Genomic DNA, 8,402 nt, shown 5'->3' on the forward strand with positions numbered 1-8,402 from the left:
AAACAATATAAAATAAAACAATAATATGAAAATTATTTAAAGTGGAAATTTAATACAACTGCTGTACTAATTGATGATAATATACAACTACTGTAGAGAGAACTGCTTTATATCAATCAATATACTATTGCTCCATATTTTTATAGATGCTCACTGGTATAACAAAAATTATAGAATATAATTTATTTATTATTGCAGTGAAATGATATTTTTTATTTATTTAAATTTATACCTGGAGACGAAATTGAACTTTTAAACAAATTTTGACTGCGCTGTTGTAACAATCAATAATAAAAGTTGATCTTTCTATCTGATAATGACAAGATATAAAAACTTATATGTGCCCAAAATGCTTATACGATTTAAACCTGCGATATAAATTTTCTTCGATGTTGTACTAATTAACATAAGTTGTAGAAAGCAGTTGATCTCTGAAAAGAACCAAATCAAACAGACATGCTTCTTATTGTTATTATTATGTAGTTTAGAATGTATATTAAAAGAATAAGAGTTTAGAAATTAATTATTCCTTATTTTCTAATTATTTCATTGATTTTTAAATAATAATATTTAGAACAATAAGAATTTGATTCGGAATTTTTATTTTATCTATAAAGAGGTAACGCTTTCAATTGATAATATTATATATTTAATAGGTAAGGTTAGGTTATATCCTTATTAGGTTTTACCTTGTTTAACGCGAAGAATTTAAAATAATTTGGAACCAGTAATAAAACTTAAAATGGTGTTTTAGTAGAAGTCATGCTATTGATTAAGAGTCTCTAGAAAGTAAGTCTCTAGCATATTGTATAAATAGCAAATACATATGATTTTGTTGAAAATTAATTACAATTTTTATATAAGAATAGCATCAGTAAATATTTATGTAAATTGTTTGGTGGTAACTAGCCTGAAGGATACATACATAGATTATATCAAATAAAATCTGTTCTTTCTAAATCAAAATAGTCTTAATATAGCTTATTATTAAATTTTAGTATAATTTTGTGTTTGGACGACATGCTTGCCGCCTATTAAAATCATAAATTCTATATCTGTAGCTGTATGTATAAATTGAACTTTTCGCATTATAATTTGTACTAATGAAAAAATAGTTTATGCAACCATTGACGACATGATAACAAACGCTGGATATAAATTAGCAAATTAAAATATATGCTGGATACAAAACTAATATTATTGATATCTGACAAAAATAACGGCATAACTATTATATTATATACCATATGCATATAAAAAATTCAAAATCAATGTCAAATATATCGAAATAAAATCACGACAGATCTATTATATGATATTCATCACATGTTAATAGCATTATTTTTGGGTTCATATATGGTAATATAATCATATTATGAGTCATATGTATCAAAATCAGCTGTTTTTACGAAAACGAAAAGCGTGATCCCTCTCCAAATTGTTGTATGTACATCTACTTGGAAGATCAAAGACAAAATTAAAACTTAATATGCTTTGTATATATATGAGCTGTCTTTGATTATAATATTATATATTACAGATATTGTATAAGAACAATAAAAGCAGTTCTCATTTATCACCTACCTGCCTATACTCAAACTTTAATGTTAAAATAGATTTTTGACTTTATATTATTTGCAGACAGAAACCCAAAAATATATAATTATTTCAAATGATTTTTCGAAAATATTTTAATTGTTTGATATTTGTATATTATTTTACTTAAATATAATAAATAATTATTATATACATAAATAGTTATGTATACGAAAAAAATTTAACCCTTGTTACACCGATTAAACAAAATAATTTATATTTTTGTTATCTCAATAATGATATTAAAAATAAATGAAATGATACAAAATAATTTATTGACGTATAATAAATACTTGTTTTCTAAAATTTTATCACTTAATTTTTATATTAAATTTACTAGATTTTTATATAAATGTATATGTATGGAATATTTTCAAAAATGCTTTAATTATTAAAATCTTTAACACATTTAATAAAATACTAGTTTATGTAATAAAGTAAAAACCGCAGTTTAAAATTATTTATTTTTTTTTAAATATTTATTTTTTTTAAATATTTATTTATTTTTTTTTAAATATTTATTTATTTTTTTTTTTAAATATTTATTAATTTTTTTTTTAAATATTTATTTATATTGGGTGTTTTAATCGAAAGCAGCGGCAAAGACTGCGGTAGAATGAACATTTTCGCAAAAACTATTTACAATATAATTTTCACCAAAAATGGATTAAAAAAATTTTAAGGTTCTCAAATTGATTTTAAATTAGACCAATCCCTTTAACATCATTTCTTCACATTTCAGACTAGAAATCACTCTTAAATAGGTACGAATTTTAATTTATAGTACCTTTAGTTGTATATAAACTATGATTATTATTTTCTAATTACAATGATATATCCACCATTGTATAACACTAAAATAATTTATTTTATCATTTATTCTTAAGTATTTTTTTATGTTAATTTTTTTACCAATTCGAATGAGTGACATTTCTGAGGAAATTTATAGTCTAATTCTTCTTCTGTGAATATCGAAAACATAATTTTTCATTTAAAAGCACACACTTATGAAGAAGATTTTTGTTTCTGCGCCTTCCCAATAAGCAAAAATTGGAATATTCTCTAATAGCAAACGGTATCTAACATATATTATTCAATCTGATCGAGCATTTTGATGTTAAAGTATATTTGCATTCGAATATTTGCTACTAAAGATAGAATAAAAGAATTGATGGTTTGACAGTAGTCCATTATTAGCAATTATTGAGTTCGTTTAGAACTTACAAATAATAATATATATAGACAGTTTAAAAAAAATATAACCTATTTTATATAACATACTTAGTATTCCAAAATTAAGATAAAATATATTATCATTATTTAATTATTATATTTTAAATAAATTTAGATTTAAAAACTATTTAACTTTCCTATCGAAATTTATTTTTAAAACCTTAGAAATCGAATGAGGTCTAAATCGTTTTCTTATAAATTTGTGTGCTGGGTTTGTTCGGAAAAATTACTCATACGAAAGTGTTAAGTTTGCGGAACACTTTTCTGAATGACATCAACAAAGATGAAAATAATTTTTTCTGAACAATTTTCAGTAGAGGGAAATGTAATCAATTGTGATAAATGAGCATATATTGAAAATTCTGTAGAAGATTAGCAACCCTTGTAATTTTAGCAGACAGCAAAGGAAGTGTGTCATTTTTATAAGTCATGGAACTTATAAAAATGACTAACATGTGTTCGAAAAGTCTTCGCGTATATCACTGTATTCGAACTAGAGATATGCGTGTGATATACTTGCTTATATGTAATGAAATATTCATGGTTGAATATGTATATGCGTGAGTTAAGTTTCTCTACTTGTTCGTCTTCAATTTTATAGGTGATCTTTACAAAGAGAACTAAAGAAATCGATAATATTAAATACATAAATGTAATCGCTTGTTGATCGTCGATACTTTGAAGCAGTTTTCTTTCTCTTTATTTTGAGAACAATTTTGTTTGTTTTATAATTATTGCACTATTTTGTATTGTGGTTGACAAAGTCTATCTTGTCTAAAAGTCTATCTGCTAACAGTATTCCTATATTATATAGCCTTGAAGTTATAGTATAAATTTATAATATAATTGACTTTAATTATTAAATCATTAGTTTTTGTTTAAACTGTCTATTCCCAGTAGCATTATTAAAATAAAATAATACTGCATTATAATCATTTAAGCCGTGACAAGATAAGTTCATTATTTAAGAGAAGGTATTTTTAGATATTGACATGGATAAATATAAATTTTCTCAAAAACGCCTGAATTTGCATCACCGAACTTTTTGTGTGAATAAAATTTCAACTATATGGCCTAATTACGATCTGTTCAAGCACTTTATTTCAATATATATTTGTATGTATATTTTTTAAAATTTCCAAAAATATATTACGAGATTTTCAATAATATGTCACTGCATGAAAGGGCCTTGGCACCAAGAAAGTGAAGTATTATGCACATTTCGATTAAAATTTGGGGCAATTCATAATTTGAAATCATTTTACATTTTTGAAATTACATATGAATGTAATTTTCATATCTGAGATTAATATTAACATATCTTTGAAATTTCAATTTCATATATTTTTATAAAAATAAATTAGAATTACATACAATCAGGGAATATTTTTTAAAATCTGAATTCGTCACTTAAAAGTTTAATTTTACTTAATTAGTTAATAAAATTTGTTCAGATTTACGAAAGGCAATATGTTTTCCAAATTGAAACTCTGTTTTAATTAGATATATTAAATAGAACTTTCGTCCAAGACACCATATGCGTCGTCTGACGTTTGCAAATCGTTTAACAACCGATTAATATTTTCACATTTCTAAAACCCTTTAAAAAATTTTGATTCTGTAGCAAGTCCATTTTACATTGAATTTTCTTACCGACGTCGTTTATTTGTCGCTTGATCGATATGTCCGCAAACAAAATTGACGCAGCTGAGGCAACAAAAATCCACATACAACTGTTGAAAGACTATTGCATCCAGAAAAAACCATTGGTCTGGAGGTGTGATAACTATATACCAGGATGTACAGTACTGTAAGATTTCTTGTGGAGAACGTACAAATGAAGCTTAATTTCATACCTAAAATCAATCTCTTTAAATAAACGGAAAAAATATTTCTATAAAAGAGACCTAAATATATGCACTATCAATTTTGTCGACAATATCTATGATTAATAATTTTAATTAAAAATTTTAATTATACTTTCTTATGAGTGTTTATTTATTTAATGAATATAACACTATCATCCATACCTAGGTAGTTCTAGTCTTTTATCATAGAAAAAATTAGTAAACTATAGAATTTATTTATTTACTACTCTTATAATTTTAAACTTAATAAAGTCTTACTAAGAGATTAATAACTCAGTTGCTATTGAACAATTGAGAAGTACCCGTTGTTTTTCTTAATGTAGAGGTATGCCAGAGCCTAATATAAAATATATGCATAATATTCTCAACTCTTTATTACTCTGTCAAAGTTGAATGAGTGCTAATGCGATGAAAGTCAGAAGGAGTTCCATATATCCAGATGAAGTAATTGTTAATGCATAATCATACTTTAACATAATCTAGAGAATTAAAATATTGCTTACCGTTTAAGTTGTGTTTATACTTAACACAGTCGTAAAGGACCTTAGGCTTAAACAGACAGAATTACTCCATCTGACCAGAAATAACTGCAAACTATGTAGAGCATATGTAAGTAAGAAAGGGTTAGATGAGTTACTTAAAGTAAATAATCTTAACCATACAATTGGGTTGATTATGCATGCTAAAAGCATTTTGGGTTCATATATATATTTAATCTCATCATATAGTAATCTAATTCCAATATTATTACAAACTATCCATTCTACACTTACTGAATTTTGTAAAAACAAATGATTATGCTCAATCTATAATTATGCATTAATACGTCACAGTTTTTAAATTCTTCGATATAAATAAATAAATATATCTATAAATATTCATATGAAATATATCAAAAACAATACACAATATATTGAATTGAATAAAATTCTAATTTAAAAAAATATTTAAAAATATTTATTTTACAATAATCTTAAAATTTTGGCGTATAAGTAACATTTAACAACTGTTCTCCATTAATGTTCGGCATGGGATATAATAATCTATTTTTAAAGTGAAAAATAACAAATTTAATAAATTGTTATAATAAAAACTTGTCAAAATATTATGATACTAAACTAAAAATAATATTTCATATAATAATAATAATTCTTTCAAATCTCTTCCTTAACTTTCAAAAGTTATTAACCCAACAATATAAATCATAGAAAATAACATCTTCGGCATTTGTCTTGTCAACAGTGTATTTAATTTTCTGTTTTCTTCTATTGTAGAATATTTGGAATATATGTATTTTCAGAAAAGATAGAATTTTTTTGAAATTATTGTAAATGACAATATTTAGTACGAAATGTTGTGAAATGCCGGGGAAAACTACAATTTCTTTTGAATAGAATTGTATCATATTTAATTTTAATATTGGAATAATAAGTTTGCTTATAATATTCAGAAGAAAATAATAACATAAATATACTCAAATAACAGTGTTAAAAAATATAAAATAATATAATTTTATTAAATATTTTTCTTTGGAAATTTGTATTTAATATATTAATTTATTTTTTTGTTAATTAATTTATTCGTTTCCTTGAACCTCACCTTAACAAAAATATTATAGAAAAATTATTTTTAAATTAAAATTGCCACTAATATTAATAAACAAAAATTTCTTTAATATTATGTGTTTATGTATTTAATATTATAATATGATTATATTCGTATATACAAATTCGTGTTTTCCTACAATTTTTTATTCGCTTTTTTTATATATATATATGTTGTATATATTTATATATTTAAGCTGACATTATCTTATGATAATGAAACAAAATTTATCTTTTCTTTATAACAGTTTTGTTCTTTATTATAATAATAATTGTTTTTTATTAATTTATATATTAAATGCCATTTATTACAATAAAGGCTACTGATGGTTTGGGAATGACTTAAGAAACTAAGCGGGGTAAGCAAGGTAATAATAATAAATTTTATTTTAAATAGAATATAAATTTTAAACACTAAAAATAAATTCCAATTTTCACAACTGAAAAGTAATGACAAAAATTTAATAGCATCATTAATATGAAAGAATTTTTATTTTGTATTCCAACCAATTTTACTGAAACCATAAAAACCAAACTTAATTTTACGATTATGAAGTATGACCTATTGAACCAAATTTGAAGACATTAGCAGACATTAGTACAGATGCGTAATATAAATTTTATAAGAAATATTCTAAAAGTATTCTTTCAAGGAATCATCTTTAATGATTTGGCATATTCCTTATATAGATTATTGCCAAGTAAAATTATGACAAGATGAAAAGACTATTGAACGGATCATTTACAAATGCTCACGTTTGAACGGACTCTGCGATTCAGAATCTTATAAGGTAAGTAGTGATACTTTTTAAGTCACACAAATCTACTTAAAACGAAGATATGAAGCCACAGTTTTGCTGGTAATTACTATTGCAAACTGGAATTTTTGTCATATAAAATTTTTAAAATGAAACGGCTTGACTGTTTGTAGGGTTGGAACCATGTATAGCTTAAGAAAAGGTTATTTTTTTCACCCATTTAGAAATAAGTAAAGAAACAGAGCAAGCTTTACTGGTACAATCAAATTCGCGCATAGGAACTTTCAACCTAAAACAAATATCACAATTTCTCGACAAAATCGGGTTTGCAGAATCACTTAAATTTATGAAGGAAGCAGAATAGGTCTCTAGGTCACAGTGCTAAATCCTCCAACGTAATAATTATAATAAAACTGTTACAACATATAACTGTAAGTAGAAAATACCTTTCCATATAAAAAATATTTTCGTTCCAATATTACAAATGGATAAATATTACCGAATACGATATAGCAAATAAATAAAAAATCTGGTTTACTTAGCATATCCGGTGGTTAGATTGTGTAATAAATGATGATCATAGATCATTAATAAACGAGAAAATTTCGAAAATGATACGGAAGTTATACGTGAAGGGAAAGAAGGAGAGGGAGGAAATGGTAAATTTATATCAAAATAAATGGGAAATTTATGGAAGGTAGTGATAGACACTAAGATTCACACAGAACTTTAACGTTATAAGTAATTAAATAAGAATGAGTTTTAAAATAAGTGAGACTAGTGAGTATCAAAGTTAAGCAAACCACTTACTATATATGTAAAAACTTACTATATATGTTTATACTTGATTGGCATTTCTTATAGTAAAATTTTTCCAACTAAACTTATCAGTATAATTTAAATAAAAATTGTTATTCATTACAATAATTTTTAAATGTGGTGTCAAACGATAAAATATTTTGTTTAAGTCAAAAAATATAATAAATTTCGCTTTTTTTTATAAAACGCAAATTTTAAGTTTTGCAACTACACTGGAAAGCTTCCTTTACCAAGAGCACAAAACCATATGTACTAATGTTGACAAAACAATATATAAATAAATAAAAATACGTCTAGCAGCAAAAACAAAAGTAATCGAAATTATATTTATTTTGAGTAGAACAAAAACAAAAATAACAACAGCAACAACTGCTACTAAGAATAAGAAGAATAATAAGCTTGAGTGATTTCATAAAAATCAGCTGAGCAATAGAAAAAGCTTACTTAGTCGAGGAGCATTAAAGGAAGCAGCATCATAGTGGCAGCAGCAATAACAAAAACAATAATATTGAAAGCGTAAAAGC

This window comes from Teleopsis dalmanni, chromosome 2, assembly GCF_002237135.1.
Source record: "Teleopsis dalmanni isolate 2A chromosome 2, ASM223713v2, whole genome shotgun sequence".
Taxonomy (NCBI): domain Eukaryota; kingdom Metazoa; phylum Arthropoda; class Insecta; order Diptera; family Diopsidae; genus Teleopsis; species Teleopsis dalmanni.